At 51.2% G+C, this 27199-nt stretch overlaps 1 protein-coding gene across 2 annotated transcripts in view; it reads left to right on the plus strand.

Annotated features, from left to right (window-relative positions):
* The window catches only part of DLGAP2 (DLG associated protein 2), a 275780-nt gene that overhangs the window by 148070 nt on the left and 100511 nt on the right, over positions 1-27199 (plus strand). For both annotated transcript variants that reach the window (XM_027529990.1, XM_027529991.1), the window contains exon 2: positions 1647-1712. The gene's annotated coding sequence lies outside the window, so the exon portion shown is untranslated. The remainder of the gene's footprint in view (positions 1-1646; positions 1713-27199) is intronic.

Genomic DNA, 27199 nt, shown 5'->3' on the forward strand with positions numbered 1-27199 from the left:
CTGTAAAAACTCGTCCCTTTGTTTCTGTGCTTGTGTGTGTTTAAGGAGAACAAATGGGATCTGAATCTAAGGCTCCTTGTTTCAGTTTATCCTCCTTTATTCTCAGTGACCCACCTCATGTAGACGGTTTTCAAGTTAATAACACTGACCACGTGAACATGGTCTCCATGGCAACTGTATTTAATTAGCACTCCACATCCTATTGCATTATGCTTCTAAACAAATGAAACGTGGCATCTTCAGTTTCATATTATCTTTAATGCGGTCACCTGACCGGCCAGCTTTGTCATTGATGGCTTATTAGCAGGAAAACAGGACTTCAGATATGCAGAAAGTCCTCCTAGCCATTACAAATGGGGCATACTGAATTATGTGAAATATTTCAAATGAGCTCTTTTGCAAAGTACTTACCCCAATCCAGACAGACATCTATGAGACATGTAGACACGTATAAGGCTTGTACTTTAAAAGAAGCACCTGGGAGACCCCATAAGATGAAAGACCATCAGGATTAACCCGAGGCGTGACCACAGCTGTGAGTACCTTTCACAGCCAGACCTCCCACCTTCTCCCTTAGCGTCCTGTATACTCACTGCGAGTGGGCGTTGCCTTTTTGCTGGTTTGGAGATGATGAAAATGTCAGTGAGGTGATCAATAGTGTCCTAAAACGAAGCCTCCTGTGACTGTAACGTGTAACTGTATTCGGGATTGATAGAAGGATGTAATTACCAGGATGTTGGACACCTGCATGAACACAGGTCTGAATATGTAATTCTATTTAGAGTCATATTGTAGAAATACGGGCTCAAATGATGGTACATATATGAACCTTACCTGAAGCACCCCATCCCCGGCTGTCTGCACCCACTCCCCCTGGCGTGGGACAGATGTCCCTGGGCCGCCTAGCAGCTCGCAAGGAGCCCAGAGCAGCCAGCAGACGGAAGCACCCAACTCACTGAGTGAGCCCAGTTCAGATGGCCACTGGCGTCTCTGGGTCCAGCTCCCTGGGTCCAGCTGGACAAACAGCCAGGCCTTTCAGCTCTTTGGCTTCGCTGTCCATCTGGGAAGGGAGGGCCAGGGAGAGATGACCCCCAAGGCCTTGTACATCACATACTGCTAAGATGCAGCGTCCGTTTCTATGCTGACCACAGAGCTGATAATGGAAAATCAATGCCAGGACCTGGGATGTTCTCCCAACAGAAGGAAATGAGATATGAACAAAAGTGACCTAAGATGAACTAATATTCACAAGAGAACAGTGACTGCAGATGTTCAGTTTGGCGGAATAGGCTTCTAGATGACAGAGGGGCCTCCTCAGGGCCATGCGGGGCTCACCAGGGCTCACTGGCCCACGTGGGCTGAGCAGCTGGGTTTGCAGAATCCTGTCCACAGGCAGAGAATCTGCAGGAACCCAGAGCGCAGCCAAGACCCCTTGCACAGCCCCTAGAGCGGGTGCCTCCGTGGGGCAGACGTGCGCCTGCCACCGCGGGGCTATCATCAGAAAAGTGCTGGCTCCTGCACTTTCGGCCCCCGATGCCAGTGCAGGTCATGGGCGTCTGCACGGGTGGGAAAGCACGTCCTGTGCTGAGAGTCTGCGGAGGGGAGCATGGAGCCGCACTGAACCGTGACTGTCTCTCTCTTTGCAGAGGAGGAGGGCGCGGACCTGGCCCAGCCGGGCATCAGCTTCCCGGGGCCGGCTGAGGACGACCCAGGTAGAGTACCCCGCACCGGGCGCTGCTCGGGGCACCGGCACCCTGCTTACAAAGGGCTTCACATGTACAGTTGCCCTCAGAGCTGCTAGTCAGATCCAAGTAGATGTGGTGAGAGATTTTCCTAAATAGCAGTTTGTAAACACCGTGGGCACTCTAGGTGAGAACACATTTGCTCCAGATCATCATGGATGAATTATTAAATAGTTATTACTGTTAATTATTAAGGCCGCAGTAACATAATTGAGACGTGTCTACATGTGTAGAATGAGACCCCTCTCCTTTCTTCCTCCTTCACTAAAACCCTCAGTCAATCTGAGGGAGGGAAAGGCTGTTTTATTTGCTTTTTTTTTGGGTAACTGTTACTTGACATTAAACAGCTGAATTCTCCAGGCAAGGCCAGCTCCACTGTGGTTTGGATGCTGAGTGCAATTATGTGCTTGCTTCCAAATTACTGTCATACTCTATTTTCCCCAGTGCTCATTAAAATCACGTGCAAATTTTATTTTTATGCGCCATGGACACAGTGAAGCTGGAACCAGACTCAGCCATCACCGATTGACATGGAGTCGGGCTTACATAAAACGGGGCAAGTGCTCCTGCTGGAAACAAGGAGCGTTGGATAAATTCAGCGTCAAACGGTTGAACGGCATCCACATGAAACTTAGCTGAGAATACACGCCCTCTCCGCGGCCCAGGGCTCCTGGACGTCCACCTAATGAGGTTATTCACCAGAAGGACTTGCAGCTGCCTCCTCGGCTTCTCACGCCCGTCTGCCGTGGCTGCACTGAGGCCAGCTTATGCACCATAAGTCTGCTTTCTATTCTATTTAAATTTGAATTTTTCTTAATTTGTATCCAATCTTTAGCCAGTGATATGTTTCTCATTGATTGGCTTCAAGAATAATATTGAAATCACAGGAGTTCTCTTGTGTATAGCTGTGTTTTCTTTAAAAGGAAATTAGAACCAGAAAAAGTTTGCTTTTCAATGTAAAATTGTGAAACCAGGGGTAGTCCTAAAGGAATGAAAGTATGTTACTGGTTATGATTGAACTAGAAATTGATTTCCAACTGGCCAGTTTAACCAAGCCTTTCTCTATCTGGAAATTGGCCAATACAATTATTTATTGTAAAAACTCCTTCTTAGAAGGAGTTCTGGCTGTGTTGTTGGAATGAATCCGCATGCGATGGTTTTGGTTTCACTCTGTGAAGCTTCCAGATGAAAGGGTGACTCGTGGGCCGTCTGTCTCCTGAGACATTGATGGTACCTCACCTGCATTTGTCCTGGGTCTGAGACGGCTCAGCATCAGTACTGTGTCTGTGGCAGCCTCCCATTTCTGTAGCGGGACTTGGCACCCTGAGATTACGTCTCCATGTCCATGGTGGGGAGCCCTGGGGGCTGATGCAGGGGCTGCATCCACCCAGGAGCTGACCCTCTGGGCGGGCGCAGTCTGCGGGGTGCTGTGTCCCCTGGGCCAGCCCAGCCCGAGTGCGGGGGCCTGACTCTCATTGTTGGGGAGAAGCCACCCCACCATTAGGGACAGAAGGTGCTTAGTGGTCCGTCTCTGCAGTCTGGATGTGAGGGGAGGGTGGTGCCTCCAGTGAGCAGAACAGGCATGCTTCGAAGGACTTGGGGAGAGACCAGCTGGAGGATGTGGTGACTTGGCCACAGAGTCACTCTGGGAATGTTGCCCCGTCCCCACGTGGTCACCACGGAGGCCCCATCAGCCGTCAGGCGACTCAGGAAAGAGCCACGTGGCTGCTAGACTGGCTGTGGCTCCAGGCAGCAGTGTGCCCACAGGAGCGGGGCCCAGGGGTCTCGAGCAGCCCACCCGCTGAAACCCAAGGGTGCAACCCGCCTCTCATGGTCAGCATCACCTGGGGCATGTGGGCACTGGTTCCTGGTGGGCTTGTTGTCTGTAAGCAGTCTCTAGTGACTCCATCTCGTGCCTCAGGCCAGGGACACGGCGTAGAGCATGTGCAAGCATCATTTATAGAAGGTTCCTGAAAGGAAGGGAGGAAAGAACAGAGGGAGAAAGGAAGGTGAGAAGGTCTGAGCTATGTTCCCAGTGCTGCTACAGAAAGTAACTGGGAGCAGACATCGTCATTTTAGACATTTTCCTAACTGAGTTTTCTAGTTTCCTCATCTCTAAATCAAGAAGGTGAAAATGGACAAGTTTTTAAAGGCTCTTCTGAGCTTCTGATTCTACCATGTTGCATTAAAATTTAAAACACTTCCTAATGATGTGAACACTGTTGCAGTGAAATGAGTCACCACCATTTACAAAACTCAGACGTTTTACTGCCTGGTCGAGGTTAAAGGCATAAAACAGTGGAGGAACTCTTCCTCTGGTCCCATTCAAGATACTGCTTATTTTTCTTAACTGGCCTCAATTTCAAAAGCGCCAAGGACAGGTATGTGACATTCACTGAAAACCCTTAAATTTTCTTCAGTGACAGATGAGTGAAGTCATCTTTTTGGAGATGAGACCCACACTCCTTGCCTTTAGCCATTTCAGGGCTCAGACGTTCTCTCTGAAGGGTGTCATGCGTGAAAAGTAACTTTATGATGGGCAAAATGGCCATGAAAGAGAGGAAGATAAAGAAGGTTTCTGTGAAATTAATCTAAAGTCAGTGATAAAAGTGCATTAATGCCACATATTCAAAGTGACTACAAAAGAAGAGAAAACCCACTTTTCCCAGAAGAAGCATTTCAAGAGAAGACTCTCAGAGGCAGTGAAATTAAATTGCCTGCCAGTGATTTTTGTGACATTGGCTCAGTTATAGGAGATGTGATTTCTAATAATGGCTTTTCTTCATTCCTGTGAATGCTATGTTTAAGTCGGTTGTGATGAGTTGGTGATTTATAAACATTTATGAGGACTGTTCTGTTGAACCAAACTTTGCACCAGCAAGTCAATTACAAACTAAAATAAAAAAAAAAAAAGGTGGACGAAATGATCAAAGAATGTTAGGCAAATATTATGTGAAACAAAACACGGAGAAAAAGGACATACTGTGCAGCTTTAAAAATACCTGAATATAAAATAACAGCTGCCAATACCTAAAGCCTTCTTCAGGATGGGGGCAGGTTGTGAAAATATTTTAATAAAGCACATTACGTGGCATTGTTAAGGTCTGCACACCATGTAACTGCGTGACTGTCTCATAGTAATCTGACACAAAACTCATTTCAAAAGAACTGCCCTTTCAGAACTCCTTTTTGCGTCCTTTTATAATCGCCCCTCAATGTACGTATAGAGGTGTAACTCTGCAACTTGAGCAGCGTCCACACTTAATTCCTTCAGGTAAATTTCTAGAAGTTTCTAGAAACAGTGGACACGGTGCCTCACCACATTTGTGTCTGGACAGTGACGTATCCACTTACTGCATCCTTCCATCCTGCCACCTCAGAGCACCCCCCCCCTTGCCCCTGTCCACTGCAGAGCCCCCCAAGGGGATCCCTGCACCCTGGAGAGTGTGACATCCCTTGTCAGAAGCTTCAGAAAATGAAAGGTCACATGCCAGCTGGCAAGGGGACAGTCCAAAACATGTATCTTATTTGGTAACTTCATGTTAAAACTTAATTTCTGCACAAATCAAAATCAGTCTTAAGAGTTACCAATACTTGTTTCTGTGGCAATCAGGAGACTGCATTTCTTCATCTGCATTCCTGGAGCGTGCGCCCGAGCTCTTCCCTGAGCATCAGTGTTTAACTTACACGGTTCCCGAGCCTGGATGCTGCAGGGTGAATTATGGCTCCTCTCCTGGCCGATTCCCTTCTCGAACAGTAAATCTATCGACTCATTCCCACCTCGGAGACTGCGTGTGTGGCTTTGTCTTACTCCATTTCAGCTGCTGTTAAAAAAAAAAAAAAAAAGTGCCACAGACTAGGGGCTTGTAAAGAGCGGGCGTTTATTTCTCCAGCTCTGGAGGCTGGGGGTCAGGGCAGAGTGCGAGCAGAGGCGGTGTCAGGGAGGACCCGCTTGCTGGATCACGGAGGGCTCTGCTCACTGTGTCCTCCCATGGAGGCGGGGCTGGAGGCTCCCGGGGGTCTCTGCTGTCAGGGCACTGGTCCTCCCACCCCTGTGACCTCATCACCTCCCAAAGGCCCCCTCCTGACACCACGACCTTGCAGCTTAGGGAACAGCAGACTTCCTTCTTCCACACAGCAGCCACCATGCACCACCAGCAGGATGCCTGACTCTGCAGCCCCCATGTGGCCAAGGAGGAGTCGGAAAGAAGCCAGCACATCACCTCTGTGTGTACGAGAGAAATGAACTCAGTCCTGCGAGGGGCACCGATGGCATTCATTGAAACGCGGCAGACCTGGGGCCAGAGAGCCTGCTGAAGAGGGCTGCTTCCATCACCGTCTCAGGGACAAGCCCGTTTCCAGACACGGAGGAGCAGCAACGCTGTTCCTGCCACCAAACCCGAGGGCCAAGGGGCCCGTGCCGTGGGACAGGCCCCTCTCCAGGGCTCGGGGGTGCAGACAGGGAGGGCTGCGTGGGCACCGGGTTGCCCCTGAACTTGGAAGACAGGCCCTGGCTCCCTGACATAGGTCTGGCTCCCTCAGAGTTATTCTAGAAATCAACCTCCATGGCTCCTAACCTCATCTGCAAACACTGAAAGCAGGGATTCCAAGACTGCTTTTTGATTTTGAGGATTTGCATGTGTGTAAGGGTTTGCCTCTTCAACTGCCTGTGACTCAAAAGCACACATCCGTTCAGACCCGAGTCAGAAGTCAGCCGGATGTGTGTCTGTCTTGTCATGTGGACAGACGCTTAGGTAGAAACAGGGCGGTGTTCTGATCTGTTTGGGGATCGCGCTTGTGAAGCCTGGCATCCGGACGTAGAAAGCGAGTGGAAGTGAGCGGTCAGCTGGCGGGGGTGAGGCCAGGCTTCTGGAGGAGCTCTGTGGTCTGTGGAAATGAGAAGGAGCGGACGCACTGGGGCTGTGAGAAGTCTCACCAGGGCTCAGCGGTTGTCACAGCCCTTGTTTATTGTTGGCATCAAGCCTGAGGCGGGCGCTGGTGTGCTTCTCAGTCACTCGGTCCTGTCCTACTCCTTTGCTGTTGTTGCTGCTTAGTCACGAAGTCGTGTCCAACTCTTTGCAACCCCGTGGACTGTAGCCCACCAGGCTCCTCTGTCTGTGGGGTTCTCCAGGCAAGAATACTGGAGTGGATTGCCATTCCCTCCTCCATGGGACCTTCCCCACCCAGGGATCGAACCCATATCTCCTGCATTGCAAGGCAGGTTCATTACCACTGAGCCACCAGGGAAGCCCTTGGCAATTAGCAATCCAAGGAACAGAATGAAAAAAGAAAGGGAAGGGGGCTTAGGTGGCTCCAAGGACCCCTGCAGTGCTTCCTGCTGCTGATGGGCACCTCGTCCAGTGAGCCAAACCCCACGGCATCCTCAGGACACCTGTGCGGGGACTGAAGCCCACAGAGGTCAGTGATTGTCCCAGGCCACTGATAAAAGAGAAGCCACTCTGAATCTGAGCTGAACCAGGGTGGAATCATTCTACCCCTTGGATCTTCCTTCTCCAAGAAACCAAAATATCCTACATCCCGTCCAGTGTATCCAGTTTATAAACAAAAGGCCACCATGGATTTGGCACCTGAACTTGAGCTGTTCTGTGGTTGAGGATAAGTTACGCCTAGACATGGAACCGACAGGTGCACGTGAGGGGGTGCTCTATCTGCTTGCTCAGTTGCTGTCAAGAACTGGACATATCTCCGTGTTTGTTCTAGCTTCTCAACCAGAAAGTGCCCTCCAGGCCACAACTTAATTCAGCTGAAAGCCATTGCTATGAACAAGCATTCCTATCATCACCAGAGAATGGAGCTGAAAGGGTTTCAACCAATGAGGTCCTCAGGATGGCGGCTGCATTGTCTGTTGTGCCGTGTGGATGGAATTGGACCCCGAAGTCTGTTTAGTCATTTAAAAGAGAACTGTTACGTTCCGTCTTATCAAGTGGAACAAAAAGCATGCATATTTTATGTCAACGCTAGCTTTCCCAAATCATAGATCTGACTGAAAAATAAATGCCAGCTGTGATTAGCATTAAACTTGTAACTAACAATGCACAGAAGCCTCTTTGAATCCATGCCCACGACCCACCTGCATCACCTCAGCGGCAGAATGAAGGCTGGGGCCCCTGCCCCACCCCAAGGCTCCCACGCAGCAGAAGGGGCCCTGGGCAGAGAGACCACAGTGAAACTCCTTGTGCAAACCGCAGAAAGCAGTTACATGACAGGACAAGCATATGACCCAATACACAGAAATGTTAAATATAACAATGCCCTATAAACTAAAAATAACCCAGTAATTGTATTTACATTTATCCTGACAGTATAATCAAAGTTACTTATTTCACACAATTTCCTAAGCATAAGATCACTCTTTCTGCAAATTGTGGTTAAATTACCAGAGGTATTAGGGATGGAGGTTAAAGGATATTTGCTCCAGCCACGTGTGTATGGCTATTCTTCCTTGAACCTTAATGCCCACATACTTTACAATACTCTAATACAATTAGAGTATTACAGATTCTCTAATTTTTAGAAAATTAGAGCCCCAAATTCTAAGGTTTCCCTCAGGCTTCACTGTATACTCTTATTAAGTGAAGCCAAGACTCACAGTAAACCAAACAGGAAAACACCCACACTCAAGGTTGTTAATAATTCAAAACATTGCACCAACTGGTCTTGTCAAGCAGTTCGCTTTGCTGAAAATTCTGCGGACTGCAGCTGATTGCAGATGCCCACGCACACTAGCTTGTGCGCGCTAGCTCACTGCCACGTCCATGAAGCTGAGACCAGGAAACGCTAGTAACTTTTACGCATTCGTCTGAAGACTCATGAGACAAACTGTGTGTAAGTTATTAATAACATTTCCTAAAGGAAAGTCGGCACCCAAGTCTCTAATCTGGCTTCCCCGTGACCCTGGCTCTAGCCTGGGAGGTGAGCGTGTAGCCAAGCTGCTCTAAGTGTTCTCACTGTCATCTCAGGGACATAGGGGAGGGGACAGGAGGGTCCACGTGGCCCCGGCTGGCGTGGGGTCCCTGCACAGCGGCAGCCCCATGTCCTCCAGCCTGGCGGGAGGAGGGAGAGAGGAAAGAGATGCTGTACCGTCACAGGGAGCTGGCCATCACCAGCACCCGCCGTCTGTGCACGCACCAGCCTGTCACCACCCAGCATACGCCTGCCTCCCAGAGACAGATGCTGGCTGGAAACTGATGAGGAGACAGAGCTCCTGAGCCCAGAAATGATGGTGAGTCTCCGGAGCTTGTCTGCGGGCACGGCCTGGCGGGAACCACAGCCTTCCTCGGTTAAAGCTCCTAATTACGCTCCAGTCCTCGAAACTAGAAGGTGAACTCTTTAGTCAATAATCAGAGCCAAGGGAAGTGATGGAACCATGCCGAGGGGTCAGGGCCCGTCTCCCACCCCCGACCAGGCTCATACCATAATCAACAGCACAGTGTCCAACCCTGCAGAGTCGGAGATCCAGCCAGCCACCCCCCGTCAGGGGGGCACTGAAACCCTGCCACGTAAAAATGGCCGTTTAGATCTGGACGCAAAAGATGCCAATAACCCTGCATTGTTTTCTGAAAATTCTTGGTTCTTCAGGCTGTGCAGGGCTTTGGCTTTCTTTAACGGAGCACATTCGGGCGCCCCCTGCAGAGAAGGCCGCCGCTGAGCTGAGCAGTTGGGGGAGCATGGGGCCAGGGGCCAGGTGGACGTGGAGGGGGCGGGGAAGCAGAGTCGGGTGGGACGAAGATGTCCACATGCCTGTGTGCTAAGTTGCTTCAGTTGTGTCCAACTCTTGTGACCCTGTAGACTGTGGCCCACCAGGTCCTCTGTCTGTGAGATTCTCCAGATAAGAATACCGGAGTGGGTTGCTGTGCCCTCCTCAAGGGGATCATTCTGACCCAGGGATGGAACCCACATCTGTTACATCTGCCTGCATTGGCAGGTGGGTTCTTTACAGCCAGTGTCCACAATTAGTCAGAAATAAGAATATCTGTCCAGTGCAGGGTGTCCTCTCCTGGCCCGCAGGCCACCCACTGTGCAGCCGAGGGTGTCCTTGGGACAGAAGACAAGGGCAGGGTGAGATGCACTCCCCTCGCCTGGTAGATGCAGGAGCCCTGGCCCATGCGGGGAGGTCGGCCTCAGAGCCAGAGAAGGTGGGAGCCAGCTCCCCAGAGCCCCCGCCCAGGAGGACCCAGCCTGGCTACTGTCTGTCTGCCCTGTCCCCCAGCAGGATCTAGTTCAGATTTCCAAGCCCCACAAACTAAGATAAACGTAAGATAAATATTTAGGTGTACAATTTGTTTTCTGTTAATGTTTATGAAAGGTTTAAGGTCTGTATCCAGATTCTTTTTTTCTTTTTTACATCTGAATATCTAGTTGTTCCAGGATTGTGGCAATATTGAGTCTTCCTATAATATACATAACTATGCCCAACCTAGACAGCATATTAAAAAGCAAAGATGTTACTTTGCCAAAAAAGGCCCATCTAGTCAAAGCTATGGTTTTTCCCATTAGTCATGTATGAGTGTGAGAGTTGGACTATAAAGAAAGCTGAGCACCAAAGAATTGATGCTTTTGAACTGTGTTGTTGGAGAAGACTCTTGAGAGTCCCTTGGACTGCAAGGAGATCTGACCAGTCCATCCTAAAGGAGATCAGTCCTGAATATTCATTGGAAGGACTGATGCTGAAGCTTAGACTCCAATACTTTGGCCACCTGATACAAAGAACTGACTCATTGGAAAACACCCTGCTGCTGGGAAAGATTGAAAGCAGGAGGAGAAGGGGATGACAGAGGATGAGATGGTTGGATGGCATCACCGACTCAATGGACATGACCTTGAGCAAGCTCCAGGAGATGGTGAAGGACATGGAAGCCTGGTATGCTGCAGTCCATGGGTCGCAAAGAGCTGGACACAACTTAGTGAATGAACAAACAACAACAAATCAATATACATGAAATAGCTCTTCATTTGTTTAGATCTTCTTTGATTTCTTTCATCAGAATTCTGTAGTTTTCCTCATATAGACCTTGTATACATTTTATTAGACGTACACTATTATTTCATTTTTTGTTGCCAGTATAAATGGCTTTGCATTTTTAATTTCAAAATCCTATTGCTCATTGCTAGTATGTAAGACAGCCGTTAACTTTTCAGTGTTAACCTTGTATTCTGCAACCTTGCTGTAATCACATGTTATTTCCAGGAATTTTTTAATTGATTCTTTGGGATTTTCTACATGGAAAATCATGTCATTTGCAAACAATAAGGATTTTATTTCTTCCTTGGCAATCTGTATACTTTTTATTTCCTCTTTTTGGTCTCATTATGTTAGCTGAGAATTCCAGTATGATCTGGTGAGGGTCATCCTTACCTTGTTCCCAATTTAGCTGGAAAACATCTGGTTCCTCACCATGAAGTGGTATTAACAGTAAGTTTCCACTCGTGTGTTTTATCAAGTTGAAGTCCCCTTCTGTTCATAGTTTACTGAGAGTTTTTATTGTACGTGGGGGTTGGACTTTGTCAGGTGCTTTTTTTTTGCATCTGTTGATATGATCACGTGGTTTTTCTTTTTAAACTTGCTGATGTGGGGATTACATCATTGATTTTTAAATTTGGAACCAATCTTGCATACTTGAAATCAGTCCCTCTTGGTCAGAGTCGTCAGTGTGCACAAACCCCCCGTCTGTGGCTTGGAGGGAAGTCGCCAAATGCACTGAATGCTGAGCACTGAGGACAGAGCAGTGCTGGAGGCCGGGGGACACAGTGTGGCCGTGTCCCTTCTCGATTCCTCCATCATGAAGAATTTTGCTAGTGTGGTATCTCCAGTGACAGAGAGGTTCCTTTTTGCCAGAGACTATGTTCCATTGGTGTGTCTCGGTCCCTACCTCTTCCCAGCCTTGAGTGATGGGGGTCAGCCAGACACGGAGAAGGTTGACTGCATTCTGTTGGTGGACCCAGGAGCAGGTCAAGAGAGTCGGACTTCAGGACAGTAATCTTGGGGACCTTCTTTTAGTGTGGCCAGTAAACACGTAGGAAGCTCATACCAGGTGCTGAGAACACGGGCCCCGGGCTCGGGGTTTGTGGCCACCAGCATGCTTCTAGTCCCCGGGAGATCCCCCCATCAGTACAAGGGTACCAATGCCTCCCTGTGTGGCTGTCATTAGGACTTAGGTAACAGGGTAAGCAGCCAGCGGAACATGGGAGTGCAGTGCAGAGGCTTCTGTTTGAGCAAAAAGAAGAAAAATGAGCAAGCAGCATGAGAAGATGGAAATTATCTATTCTGGATAATAATTCAAAAACTTTCAGGTTTTATGGCATTAAATGTTTCCCAAACAAATAAATCATATTAACTATCAAACAACAATCATTTATCCTTCCTGTAGTCTTGTGTGAAAAATATGATGTGACAAATTTTGGAACAAAACACCGAAGACTAGCTCTGCAGAGAAGGGTACAGCTTTGCACTTTCTCCTCTGTCTTTACCATAACTGTGTGGGATACAGAGGCTGAGGCGAAGGGGAGATGGCTGTCCAAGGAGTGAGCATTGCTGGCATCCAGGCAGTGCCAGAGACCAGCAGGACAACCTTGGAGGTCACCTCACTGTCCCCCATAGAGGCCCCTCACAGAATGAGCTGGGGGAGGGCACAGTCCCCCCGGGCTCTCAGGGACCCCAGAACATTAAGACACGACCCTTCAGTGGGACAGTCGGGGCATCACGGCCTCTGTGCTTTCCTGCCCATAGGGAGAGTGGACCCGGTCGTCAGCAGCATCCCCAGCCTGCAGTCTCAGACTACACAGACTCAGCTGCAGGCGGCCCCCACCTAGCACGGCAGCCGCGGGGTCTCTGAGCCGTCCTGGGTATTCCACAACAGACCCGCAACGGGGCTGTGGAGCCGTCTGCAGAAGATGCAAGGACATGGGGTACCAGCCCCGCTCTGCAGGATCCCGAGGCAGAATCCAGGCCACTCAGAACACAGAGGCTCCGAGAGTTCTGGGAGCACCCGGACCCCACAGGGCAGGACTCAGTGCCTGGTGCTCCAGGCCTCTGCTCCACGCCGGGTCGGCTCCAGCAGGAGGGACACATGGCTCCTGAGCACCCGCGTCTGCCCTTTGATGAAAGACGAGACCCCAAGCGCATGTCCATGCCAGCCTCTCTCAGCACCTCGCGAACTTAGGGATTTGAAAGGAATCTGTTGAATGAATCAGCTGAATAAAACAGTTCAGTTGAACGCATTCAGTCAGGAGCTGGACTCCTCTCACGGCTCAGGAGTCGTATCCTCAGCAGGGCGCACAGACCGTGCCAGGTTGTGGGAAACCTGGGCCCAGGCTGCAGACCCCGGAGGTGGAGTCAGGTCTCCTCCTATTCGGGGCTTGGGGAGAGGGAAGTCAGGCTGTGGCGGCTGCAGGAAGCTGCCTCATCTCTGGGATGGTTTGCTGTTCCAGCAGGTCTGTATTCTAGGGGGTGGGCAGGAGCGGCCAAGGGGACTGTCCAGGGTGGGGAGCCTCTGGGCAGCAGGGCCGCGCTGGCCTTGAGCCCTGAGGCTGGGCTGGAGCCTGGACTCCGTGAGCAGCTACAGGCCTCTTCAGGCAGCCTCCGCAGAGCCTGGGCACAGCCTGGGGCGGGCCCTGGGCTCACACTGCCGGGTCAAGGAGAGAAGGACTGGTTCCTCCCTAAGCTGTGCTTCTGAGAGTACCGAGCCTAAAGTTCCATCCCAGGGACTCGGGCGGCCGCATGGAGGTAGTGCGGACCAGGGCGGGGACCAGGACCAGGGCAGGCACCATGGACCAGGGCGGGCACCAGGACCAGGGCAAGCACCACGGACCAGGGCAGGCAGCATGGACCAGGGCAGGCACCAGGACCAAGGCAGACAGCACGGACTAGGGCAGGCACCACGGACCGGCTCAGGCACCAGGACCAGGGTGGGCACCGCAGATCAGGGTGGGCACCAAGACCAGGGCAAGCACCATGCACCAGGTTGGGCACCAGGACCAGGGTGGGCACCAGGACCAGGGCAAGCAGCATGGACTAGGGTGGGCACCATGGAGCACGACGGGCACCATGGACCAGGGTGGGCACTGCAGACTAGGGTGGGGACCAGGACCAGGGAAGGCAGCACAGATCAAGGTGGGCACCGGGACCAGGGTGCCCACCACAGACCAGGGTGGGCAGCACGAACCATTGTGGGCACCATGGACCAGGGCGGGCACCGGGACCAGGGTGGGCACTATGGACCAGGGTGGGCACCACAGATCAGGGCAGGCACTGTGGACCAGGGAGGGCACCAGGACCATTGTGGGCAGTGTGGACCAGGGTGGGCACCGGGACCAGGGCGGGCACCGGGACGAGGGTGGGGACCAGGATAAGGGCAAGCAGCATGGATTAGGGTGGGCACTGTGGACCACGATGGGCACCATGGACCAGGGCAGGCATTGTGGACTAAGGTGGGGACCAGGACCAGGATGGGCACCGCGGATCAGGGCGGGCACCGTGGACCAGGGCAGGCACCAGGACCATTGTGGACAGTGTGGACCAGGGCGGGCACCAGGACCAGAGCAGGCACCGTGGACCAGGGTGGGCACTGCAGATCAGGGTGGGCACCGTGGACCAGGGTGGGCACCAGGACCATTGTGGGCACCACGGACCAGGGTGGGCAGTGCGGATCAGGGCGGGCACCAGGACCAGGATGGGCACCGTGGATCAGGGTGGGCACCGTGGATCAGGGTGGGCACCGTGGACCAGGGCGGGCACCAGGACCAGAGCAGGCACTGTGGACCAGGGCGGGCAGCGTGGATCAGGGCGGGCACCGGGACCAGGATAGGCACCATGGATCAGGGTGGGCACCATGGACCAGGGCGGGCACCAGGACCAGAGCAGGCACCGTGGACCAGGGCGTGCAGCGTGGATCAGGGCGGGCACTGGGACCAGGATAGGCACCATGGATCAGGGTGGGCACCGTGGACCAGGGCGGGCACTGTGGACCAGGGCGGGCACCGTGGACCTGGGCGGGCACCGGGACCAGGGCAGGCACTTGGACCTGGGCGGGCAGTGTGGACCAGAGCGGGCACCACAGACCAGTGCACATGCGTTTCTTCCTCCCCGTCCTGGAGGCTAGACACGGAGATGGAGGCGCCGCAGGGCAGCCCCAAGGCCTGTCTCCGAGCCGTTTGGACAGCGCTCTCCTCCTGTGGTCGTCCCTCCACACCTGCCTGTGTCCTGGTCTCCTCCTCTCAGGACACCGTCACATTGCACTCGGCCTCGCTGGGGACCCTCCCCTCCAGATGCGTCTCCGGCACACAGGCAACAGAATGGGGCCGTCAGCGCGCTACCAGAGCCGAGCTAGGAGGGGCTGCGGAGTGGGAGACCCCCCCACCCAGCCCCAGCAGCTTTCCTATCGTCCTTTCTCTTGCTTCATGTTTAAATTTTTTAATTTTACTTCCCTTTCTCCTTTCTGTTTGTAAAACCAAATCAAATCCTTATTGGAGCGTGTCAGCATTTAAATAAACAAGCAAACTTGAGACGGACTTTCTAATATCACGGGAAACACCCTTGTGCAGAAGTGACGTCATCACCTAAGACTGCTCCTTCTGGAGAATGCTGCGCATCTGCTTCCCCAGCTCTGGGTATAAATGTTCTTCTGGCTTCAAAGATTCTGCCTCACTTATGTCCCAGAAGTTCACACTAATTCATAAACACCCTCACGTAGTGAACGATTCATGCTTTGCCGCTTCCTGGCCACAAGACCTGGTTTTAATCATTAATACACCTATTCGATGTATAGAAGCGTGCAGAAATATCTCAACTTCAGCTTTTTTCATTTATTTTCTAAATGAGCAGAAAGGAGTGGCTGGTTTATAGACACACTTTTCTCTCCGACTTGTAATGAAGTAAAAGAAGGTTCAGTTCTACTCAGGTTCTGAAAACAGATCTTTGTAGGAAGGAAACCCAGTCACACAGAACATAGGCACGTACCTGCCGGGGTCCTGGCTTCAGGCCCTGCCCACCTACCCACCTACACCTGTGCAGGGACCTTCTCTAAGCTTCTCACATGAGCTATTCTGCCCCAAAGAAAGGTCCCTGTTAATGAATCTCCACTTGTAGTCATTGATCCTGGGGAAAAACGAGCTAATGGCCTGAATCCACATTGGTGCTACCTCCTGAATCTTTTGATTTAGCGAAAGATTGGTCTGCTCCTAGAAACTGCCAGCACCATTTGTGATAAATGAATCCTGTCCTGGCTGCTTTCTAGTGCAGAGCGTGGATTTTAAATTAAAATGTTTACACCTGGGATTGCACTATGAGTTTGCATCATGTAAAATCTTAAATTGAATTTAATTTTCATAAAACTTCAAGTTTATAAGTTGAGTCTTTTAAGGTGGTCATGAACCCTACCTGAAAATTTACCGTGAATTCTTATTTCAAAATCACTTATGAAATAATCGTCAAAAATCAATTATTTTAAAACAAGCATTCTTTTTGCTGGATTCTGATATATACATTGGGAATTGGCAACAGACATTTCTGACAGGCTATAAATTTTTGTCGAGGCAGAAATATAAGGTAATCATCAAAAAACTATGTAAAAGAGATTGATTTAAATTAAGGAGTCTGATTTGTATCGAAGGAATTCAAGGAGAAAGAGACTTGAGAGGCAAATATAATTATTTTTGCAAAGCTGCACGTTGTTTCACAGGCGTATTTTCTAATAAAGAGTCAGAAATGACTGTCAGCTTCATGAGTAAGGGATTGGATTTACAACTGACAGAAGTTGCTTTTTTCCTGTGCTTTGGAAGCCATTGTTTTAGTGAAGAATAAAGATCTGTCTAAAAGCTATTTATTTAACCCATAAATAAGAAGTCATTTGGCAATTAAGTACAATTTGGTTGCCAGCGTGGTTGCTCTCCATAAGTGCTTGAACAAAAATATGGTGAAATTCTGGAAAGTAGCTTAAGATTTCATCACCTGAGTTTATTTTTGTGACAATTTTATTATTGGTTCATTTTGGATGTGCTGGGTATTTGTTGCTGCCTGGGCTTCTTTAGCTGTAGTCTGTGGGCTTCTTCTCTGGCTGTGGTGCCCGGGCTTCCTCTCTAGCTGTGGTGTCCAGGCTCTTCTCTGGCTGTGGTGCCCGGGCGTCCTCTCTAGTTGTGGTGTGCGGGCTTCTTCCTTAGTTGTTTTGTGCAGGCGTCTTCTCTAATTGTGGTGTGCGTGCTCTGCTCTAGCTGTGGTGCCCGGGCTTTTCTTCTCTATTTGTGGTGCCCGGGCTTCCTCTCTAGCTGTGGTCTGCAGGCGTCTTCTCCAGTTGTGTTGTGCGGGCTCCCTCTCTCGTTGTGCTGTGCGGGCTTCCTCTCTAGTTGTGGTGTGCAGGCTCTTCTCTGGCTGTGTGTGCAGGCTCTTCTCTAGTTGTGGTGTGTGGGTTCTTCTCTAGCTGTGGCTTCCGGGGTCCAGACCACAGACTCACTAGTTGGGGTGCACGGACTTGGTCACCCCTCAGCATGTGGGATCTTCCGGATAAGGGATCGAACCCGTGTCTCCTGTGTTGACATGCAGATTGTTGACCACTGAGCCACCAGGGAAGCCCAGCATCTGCGTTTAGAATCAGAAAACTCCTTGTGTTGATATTGTCCATTCAAAAGACATCTATGTGCAATTATTCTTCTAAGGTAGAACTTTGATATATGTGAAGTCAGAAGGAGTAAGAAAAAAAAGCTACCTGCCTGCGTTACAAATTATTGATTAAAACTGCCGACCAAAAGCCCAAGTTAAATCAGCAGGGGGTGTGTATGGGAGAAATCAGCGCCATGCAGGATACACAGTGGAGCAAACCTTAAGATTTAAAAAAATGCAAGCTGATGGACTTCCCTGGGGGCTTGGACATTAAAGCGTCTACATGCAATACTAGCTGAGATGTGGTTCGAATGCATGAAACCCTCCTTTTGGTCAGTTTGGTTTGCAGGTTAGCCGTGTTCTTCTGTTTGCATGAGGCGCAGTACTCATCCCCAAGTGTCCCGTCTACAAAGCCCTTTCTGGCTACAGGAAGTGGCTGCCTCAAGTCACCTTCAGAAAGACAGTTTGCTGCAGAGGTCACAGGAGTCAGGGCCCTGTCAGCACAAGCCCCGTTGCTGGTGGGAGAGGTAATGGGGGTCAGGGGTCAGGGCCCTGCCAGCATGAGCCCCACTGCTGCTGACAGGAGGCCCGAGCATCCTTCCAGGAGGAGGGCAGCATGGGTGAGGTGCTGCTGCTCTGGTCATCACACCCTGGGACCTGGGTGCCCCTCACAGCGCTGGGACACCCCCAGTTCTCTGCTGCTGCACTGATGAACTCTTGTCTTCAACTGTCCAGACTTCAGATCCCCGAGAAAGAGTGTGGTTCCTTGTCTCCATCATCAACGAGTGGAATGTGCTGGCTTGGCCTCATGCTGCGCTGGGCCAGGAGCCTCCCTCAGGCCCCACCCTCTGAAGGATGCCAGGAAGCAAGGTTTAGGGCCAGTCACACACAGTCAGGCAGCTGTGCCTCAGGGTCTTGTCCAAAGGTGCCTCGTTGGAAGAACAGGCGGTGGGTGGTTTTACTGGACACAGTGTACGGGGGTTGTGCTCGTCCTTGACGTGATTGTACGACGCGATGCTTTGTCCCCCGGCGTGAGGCGGCCACGGCGCAGCACGAGGCCTGCTTCTGAGGAGTTCCCGTGGCGCCCTGGATGCCCCTGCTGGTGCACCTGTGGGTCCAGACGCCCGCAGGCACTGCAGGCTGCACACGCCTGCTCCATCCTGCCCCAGGGCCCCAACTCAGACTGTGAGTGGACAGAGCGGCTGGGAGGTGAGTTGTTCCTCCGGGAGGCAGGCTGCAGACTGCATGTGTGCTGTAGCCACATCTCGACCCAGGCAGGCTGGGGCCCTGCCGGGACGTGACGGCCGTGGCACCTGGGCAGTTTCCACCCCTGCTTGTCCACCTCCAGAGTTAAGCCTTTTGTGAGTGTCAGCTCGGGGGCCCCGGCACCAAGAGCAGGCGAGGGACCAGTGAGCACTGTCCTGGATGAGATCTCAGGGGCCCGAGTGAAGGATGCAGGGGGTAAAGCAGTGGGGCTCAGCAGAGCAGGGCTTGTGCACGTTTTAACCTGGGGGCCCTGACCCTCCTTCACCACCTGGTCTGTCTCATCCCGACGCCCTGCCAGCTGCACGCAGTCCTCTGGACCTCAGAGGCTGTGTTAGCTCACATGCTCTGTGTCCCCTGAAACCAGCGTCTCCCACGCAGCTGCTCAGAGCGGGGCCAGCCCCTGACCCAAGCCGGTGCCCTGTGGGTGCTGGCATGTGGCTCTGGGATGAGGGAGGGTGGACACAATGGACGTCGCAGCTGAGCCCGGTTCCGAGGAGGGCCGACTGGGCTCAGGCGGCACCGGCAGAGAACACTGCAGGGGTCTGCGGGCCAGTGGGGCCCAGTCTGAGGGGGCATGATGGGGCAGCACTGGAAACAGGGTCTCGGAGGGAAGAGAACTGCCCCCTTCCCCTACTGGGGAACCTGGGCCCAACCTGGAGAACCTCCATGGGGCAGACAGCTCAGCCCCTTGGGCCCCTGGTGGAGCGAGAGCTCCCCTCCTGCCTGGACCTTCCTCTCTGCTCCCAGCTTCCTCTCCTTCCTGGTTCTGAGCTGAGTTGTGCCTTCTGTTTCTCTCTTCTTCACTAAGGAAAGGCTCTGTAGCACGCTCAGAGCCTGTTACATCCACAGGGTGCTTCCTCCCCGGACGGCGCTGTTTCAGAAAGGCTGTGCCCTCTCGCCAGAAAACCTGCCCTTTCTGTGACCCCAGGTTCCCTGGGGACCAGAGGGGAATGGCAGGGGAGTGAAAAGTATATTCCATTGGTCTCAGTCCCTGTGCTGATTTCTGTAAGGCTCACACATGATGAGATGAAGCTCTTTACAAGGAAGGAAGGCCTTTTCTGGGGGCGCCCGATGTGCAGGGTCACGGAGATGGAGACGCTGTGACCCTCCCCGCCCTCCAACCATGGGTAAGGGCAGCTCCCTCACATGTGTTTCCTACCAAGATCCACAGGATGCTGTAACCCCTGCCTCCAGAAACTGGGTTCTGCCCTCAGGATTTAAACCTCTGTCGTCTGAGAGGAGACCCACAGTGCTCCCTGTGAGTGAGGAAGGTTCCGGACCCAGCAGGGCCCGAGCACGCGCATGTGGTTCCATCCTCATCCGGCAGGCGGTTAAGCAGCTCTCAACCCTTTACTGTGTAACTTCAGTTAACATTGTCAAACCATTTAAAGTTCATTGATCCACTAATTCATACCTCATCTCGTTTTATAAGAATGCAAAGTGTGAATAACAAAAGCCTGTAAAATATACTGATGAAACGTAAATGCAAACTGAAAATCACGATCAGAGAACTTTCAAAAATGAAGGAGCAAAAGGAGACACATGACCATCCATGGACCACAGACCAGCCCTGAGCTGTGTGGGGTGGACCCCTGTCCGGCCCTGAGCTGTGTGGGGTCTGAGCTGTGTGGGGTGGACCCCAGACTGGCCCTGAGCCGCAAGGCAGTCAAGTCAGTGGGGGATGCAGCCTCATTCACGCCCATCCTGCCCCAGAGAAAGAGGACATTTAGGACAAACAAGCATTGTTTTCCTAAACTTTACTAAACAGGCCTTTTACTGAGTTCTAAACACATGAAGCAAAGTTTTTAAAATGATCTTTGTATATATTCAATGTTGTGTTTTTATTTCTTCTACCATATAAATTAACTTGTAAGAGATGTACGGGGATGTGTCACCTGCCATACAGGTACGTGCTACTACCGCTGCCGTCACTGTTAGAACATTTCGCCACCCTGAACCCTGGGGGTCACCCCCACCCCAGCCCCGAGAGCCATTTCTGTTCCTCTGGCCTCTTCTGCACACTTTATATGGTGGAATCATGTGGCGCGTGGTCCTTTGTGACAGCCCCTTCCACCGACGCAGTGTCCTGAAGGCCCACCCACGCTGTCGCACATTCCCACACTTAACTGGCTTTCACTGGAGAACAGTATTCCATTTGGACAAACATAACCACTTCTGTACATCTGTTTGATGGGAGTTTGGATTGTTTCCTTTTTTTAAACTATTATGAACAATGCTGCTGTGAACATTCATGTACAAGTTTTTGTGAGGATCCACTCTTATTTCTCGGGGGTGTGCACCACCTCAGATTTGAATTCCTGGGTCACACAGTTGTTCCATGGTTAACCTTTTGAAGAGCTTTCCAAAGCGACGTGAGACTGTCCGTATGTAGGGGCATGTCATCCATGAGCAGAGATAGCTTTACGTCTCCCTTTCTAATTTGAATGCCTTTTTCCTCCTTTTTCTTGTCTGATTGCTCTGGCTAGAACTTCCAGCAGCAAAAGTGGGCAGCTTTGTCTTGTTCCAGATCTTAGGGGCTTAGGGGTGTATCTTTCAGCCTTCCACCAGTGAGAATGTGGGTTGTTCATAATTGCCTCAACATATTGAGGAAGTCGCCTTCATTCCCAGCTTTCCAAATGTTTTTATCATGCAATGGTGTTGGATTTTGTCAAGTGCCAGTTCGGCAACACCTGTATTATAGTACTAACATGTTGTCACACGGTGGTCAATTTTTGTTAAGCTGAACCATCCTCACGTGCCCAGGATGAATCCCACTTGGCCGTGGTGTGTAATCCTTTCTCTGTGCTTCTGGATTATGTTTGCTAAGTGTGGTGTTGAGGCTTTTTGCTTCTATAGTCTTAACAGACATTGGTCTGTAACTCTTTTCTTCTGATGTCTTTGTGTGGCCGCCACACCAAGGTACTGCTGGAGTTGTGAGTTAACAGGTCTTCCTCCCTCTAGTAATTTCTTGTTAGAGCTTGAGAAGGATTGGTGCTAATTCTTCTCTGAATGTTAAGTAGAATTCACCCCGAAGCCATCTGGTCCTGAACTTCTCGTTGTTGGGCGATCTCTGGTTCCTGATTCCATCTCCCTACTTGTAGTAAATTCTGCTGAGAATTCACTGTGGCAAGCTCTGCTGCATAATTCTGTCTTGTAGTTCTGTCATGACTTTCTGTTTCTTCTCAAAGTGATTTGTGTGTTTCTGAGTTTGCCCGTTTCATCTGGGTTATCTCATTTGTTGGCATTTAGTTGTTCATAGTACACTTATGGGCTGCCCTGGTAGTCCAGCTGGTAAAGAACCCGCCTGCAATGCAGGAGACCCCGGTTTGATCCCTGGGTTGGGATGACGCCCTGGAGAAGGGAAAGCTACCCACTCCAGTATTCTGTCCTGGGGAAATTCATGGACAGCAGAGCCTGGCCGGCTACAATCCATGGGGTTGCAAAAAGCCGGACACGACTTTCACTTTCAATCCTTTTTATTTATATAAGGTTAGGTCATCCACCACTTTTGTTTCTGATTTTGAGTGCTTCTCTTCTTTTCCGTCTAGCTAAAGGCTTACCTGTTTTACTGATTTTTTTTTTTTTTTTTTTTGGAGATCCAACTTCAGTATCATTGGTTCTCCGTATTGTTTCTTTTTAATTTATTTTATTTGGAGGATAATTGCTTTACAATATTGTGTTTCTTTCTGCCATATATCTCTGTATCCTTTCTTATTTCATTTCTCCCAGCTCTGAGCTTCATTCTGTCTCTCCTCCTGCTAGCTTTAGATTTAGTTTTCTTTTTCTATCCCTATGAATTTGAAGATCAGATTTTGAATTTTCACAAAGAATCCAGTTGGGGTTTGGGTGGTGATTGAGTTGGATTTGTACATCAATTGGGGGAATATCCCCATGTTAACTGTGTTAGTTCTTCCAATTTGTGAATATGATATATCTTTATTTTTTATTGAAGTACAGTTGACTTACAATGCGTTAATTTCTGCTGTATAGCCAAGCGATTCAGCTGTACATTCTTTTTTGAGGATTCAGAGGAGCCCTTCCATTTATTTAGAGCATCGCAAATTTCTTTCAACAATGTTTTGTAGTTGTCAGCATAAAAATCTTGAACTTCCCTGTTTAATTTTTGAGGAAACATTTTTAAAGGGGTTTCAAACTGGCTCCTTTTTGACACAATGGTCCCATCTTTCACACCTCACACAGCAAATTCAGGACAGGTCCACCAGCTCTCTCGCTGTCCCTCCTGCCCAGCTCTTTGCTGCAAGGTCCTGGTGAGTGAAGCTCCCAAGGAGCCCCGTGGGTAGGCAGGCTGAGCTGGTGCTGTCTGGGGGGCCATGGGAAGGAGGGAGTCAGGGAGAGCCCGGAAGCACAGGGAGCCGGGCAATTCCAGGACCAACCAGAGGTGCACGGCTTCGCGCCAGATCCGACTGAGATTTCTGAGGGAGTGTTGGCAAGTTTCACTCATCTGGGAAAAGATGTCCTTCTTTATTTAGCAAGCACCACCACGGTTCACTGGAGAAAGTTTTTGCACTTCCATTTTGTCTTGCTTGGATTGTTCTTTCCATTTGGTTCGGCGAGATTTCCCCTCCAACAGGGTTCTCCTTCTCGGTGAGGGAGCAGCAATGACACAGCAGACAGTCTGTCTTTCCCCTGAGGGGGGCGAAATCAGAGGGAACTGCAGGCAGCTCGGGTGTGAGCGAGCTCCCAGCAGAGGGTCCTCGGGGAAGGACCTCCAGGCTCAGGTCTCTGCACCCAGGGGTGGGGCAGGCGCAAGGCTCCAGACTTCCCCAAAGCTCCTGGGCCCATCGCCGCAGTGCATGTCCAGCCTGGGTGGCTCAGGCTGTGCTAGATGTGGAACCTGCAAGCCTGGTTTAACCAGAAAGGGCACAGAGGACCCCGCTCTGCCCTCCCCGTCATCAGCTGCCCAGAGCTGGATGCAGGGTTCTGTCCAACGCAGCTCTGATGTGAGCATGTACCTGTGTGTCTGCGTGTGTGGAGCCCCTTGGGGCCCTGCCCACCTGCCCTGTGAGCCTTGGTCTCTGCCTGTGGTGGAGACAGCTCCCGGGTTGGGGGCAGCTTCCAGGAGGGTAAAGTCTGTGACTTGACCCAGCATGGTGAGCAGTCCATCACATTAGCCATATTTTAAAAGGTTAATTCCACGACTTAGAATGTGTTTTTCACCAGGCATGCCAACTGTCTTGTGAAATCCAGCCATAAAATGTGCATTTAGATCCTCATGTGAATTTGGGGAGATAGTTAATGCATAATGATGATAATTGCTATTTTCTTTTGCTTAATAACAAAAAAGTGTTCAGTAAATAGCTGGAGATGAGGAAACCAAGATGCTTCCACATTTTGTTACCTTACTTTCACAAAGAGAAATTACCAGCCCCTCAGTATTTATTATATGTTATGCAGACTTATTAAAAACAAAAAACAAAAAACCTACACTCTAAGTCCTCGTCACATGTTTCCATTCAGACATTATTTACGGTGGGTTATTATTCCATTCGGACATTATTACAGTGTGTTGTTATTGCTTCATTTTTGAGAGGTAAGGTGTAAGTTTCCACGCGTACACCAGGAAATTCAGTCCCTGAACTCAGGGGAAATGACAGTGTTATCAACATGTGGCAAAATCAAATTTAATTCATTTCAGTTAAACTTTTCTCTTTGATGCTGTTCATTTATGGAGCCACAGCCATAGCGTCGCTTGCAGGCTGAACATTAAGCAGAAACGTGATGCGTGTGTGGAGCAATAATGGGTTGGCTCTTTAGCATGGAGCAACTTTAGAACTGTATTAAATTACACGTTAATGGAAAAATAAAGCAGGTGATAATAGGACGACAACTTAGGCTGCTGTACAGTCTAGATTACAGAACACGGTCATGCTGTTTACTAGCTGAACCCTGAATTTCCTTTGAAAACTTGCTTTTAACTGTGTTAAAATGTCATGGAACCTGAAATATCCCTTCCTAATATTTCAAGTTTTCCGGTTACAGTTTGGCCGTTGAGACAGGCAGGCGCTGTGTAGCTCTTAGGGGATGCCGCTCCTCCGAGGCCACCGTGCGGCTCACGCTGGATGGAGCGAGGCTGTGCCAGGGGGTGAAGGGCCCCCAGGCCCAGAATCACAGACCCTGTGCTGTGAAAGCACAGGGAATACCCCATGCTGCCCCCAGGAGACCGCGCCCAGCCTCGCCCCGACCCCGGCGTCCCCGGGAAACTTCTGCTTTCTCTCCTGCCAGCAGGCACTCCCTGGTAGACGTCTCGCCCTCAAGTTCCTGGGATCAGGGAAGCTGAGTCCCCTTTTATCACTCATCCCCTAGTCTGGACCAGCCTGACAGGTGGCAGCCATGGAGCCTGGGACAGGGCCTTGGAGCCCACACTGGTGTTGGCCAGCGTGGTGGCGCCAGATGCTCAGTGAGGCCGAGCGCGTGGAGAGGCCTGAGTCAGCAGAGACAGGTTACTGACAGGAGGCTCCAGCCGAGACCACGGAGTCTCAGATCCCTGTTCCTGGAGTCAGGAGCAGACAGGTTACTGACGGGGAGGCCCCAGCCAAGACAACAGTGTCTCAGATCCCTGTTCCTGGACTCAGGAGTAGACATGTTACTGACGAGGAGGCCCCAGCCAAGACCATGGAGTCTCAGATCCCTGTTCCTGGAGTCAGGAGTAGACAGGTTACTGACTGGAGGCTCCAGCCCAGACCATGGCGTCTCAGATCCCTGTTTCTGGACTCAGGAGCAGACAGGTTACTGACGGGAGGCTCCAGCCCAGACCACGGCACCTCAGATCCCTGTTCCTGGAGTCAGGAGCAGACAGGTTACTGACGGGGAGGCCCCAGCCAAAACCACGGAGTCTCAGATCCCTGTTCCTGGACTCAGGAGCAGACAGGTACTGACGGGGAGGCCCCAGCCAAGACCATGGTGTCTCAGATCCCTGTTCCTGGCCGGCCTGGGCATGAGGGCACACTCAGACCACGGCCTGGACATGAGGGGTGACGCTCCAGGAGCCTCAGACCTCAACCTCCGGCTGGTCTGGGGTGTAAGCGTGTAGTCACCACCCTCCATCCAGGCAGGGGTCTTGTTTTCTGCAGAACAGCCCCAATATATGTGTCAGATGGCACATCCATCCCTGAGGAGCAACCAGGACCCTGTGTTATCGCTGCGCTGATGTTGAATCTCTTGTCTCGTTTCTTCAGGACATTTTCCTTTTTCTGCAATTCTCTCACTTCCCCAGCTAGTAACTGCTGACTCTGCTCTTTGAGCCTTGGGGAAGCCTGGGAGCCTAAAACCTTTTCTCCAAGCTGAGAACGGGGGACGTGGAGGGGCCTCTGTGCCGGGCCTGCAGGGTCCCGCCCCATTTCCACAGGCATCGTTGGTCCGGTGCCTGGCAGCTGGAGATGCCTCTCCTGCAGGGTCATCAAGAGAACTGGGTCAGTGGCCATCGGGGAGACACCTTGTGTCTGTCTGCTTTCTTCCCCGTTTGCCTTGGTGGCCCGGGGGGCACCTTTGGGGCCAGGGTGGGTGGCTCTGTGAGCACGGGTCCTCGCCTCATGAGGTGGCGCCGGGGCAGGTCTGTGAGTGAAGAAAGCAGGATGCTCTTGGTGGAGGGGGATAGGGCCCCCAGCCCTGGGGGGGTGCTGGACCCCGAGGCGGGGTCAGGCTCAGTCAGCTTCCTTCCTGAGAGCGTGAGGCCCTTGGCGCTGAAAGGGTGCCCTTCTTGTCCCCGACAGGGTGCCCTTCTTGTCCCCGTCTGGACAAGCGCACGGGGGTCCCAGGCTCGTCTGAGCTGAGGCGGGTGGTGTTGACGCCAGGTCTCAGAGAAGAAGTCCTGGAGGAAGCGTGCAGCCTGGGAGGTGGGGCATGGAGAGGACTCGCAAGAGCAGCCGCTGGTGTGACCCAGTGCAGGATGCTCCCGGAGGCTGAGAGACGAGCCAGCAGTGCAGGGCGCCAGGCTGCCCCGGTCTCCTCAGGGCTCGGAGCATCTGCTGGGCCTGGCGTGGGCTGGAGCCGGCCAGTGGCCTCACGGGGCCTGCCACCCCATCTGTGTTCCCTGCATGTACATATTGTGTAGGGGTGTATGCATCACAGATGCTTGTCACGTGTGCACATTATACACTCTAACAGGATCTATTCCCTGTGTGTACTGGATCCTTACTAGACACTATACGTGTGTACTATATATGAATATATGCCTTATATATACATGTTATGTGTCCATTATACATGGTAATAGAATCTATTCCCTAGGTGTATTATATGCATGTTAGTTGCTCAGTCATGTCTGACTCTTTGCAACCCCATGGTCTCTAGCCGGCCAAGTTCCTCTGTCCATGGAATTCTCCAGGCAAGAATACTGGAGTGGGTTGCATACCCTGCTCCAGGGGATCTTCCCAACCCAGAGTCAAACCCATGTCTCCTACAGTGCAGGCGAATTCTTTACCACTGAGCCACTAGGGAAGCCCCATATATATGCATACTATATACTATATGTGCATATTATATATACGTATTACATACACATGTTATGTGTACATATTATACATGATCATAGAATCTATTTCCTGTGTATGCATATTTATAT

Source organism: Bos indicus x Bos taurus, chromosome 27, assembly GCF_003369695.1.
Source record: "Bos indicus x Bos taurus breed Angus x Brahman F1 hybrid chromosome 27, Bos_hybrid_MaternalHap_v2.0, whole genome shotgun sequence".
NCBI classification, from domain to species: Eukaryota; Metazoa; Chordata; class Mammalia; order Artiodactyla; family Bovidae; genus Bos; species Bos indicus x Bos taurus.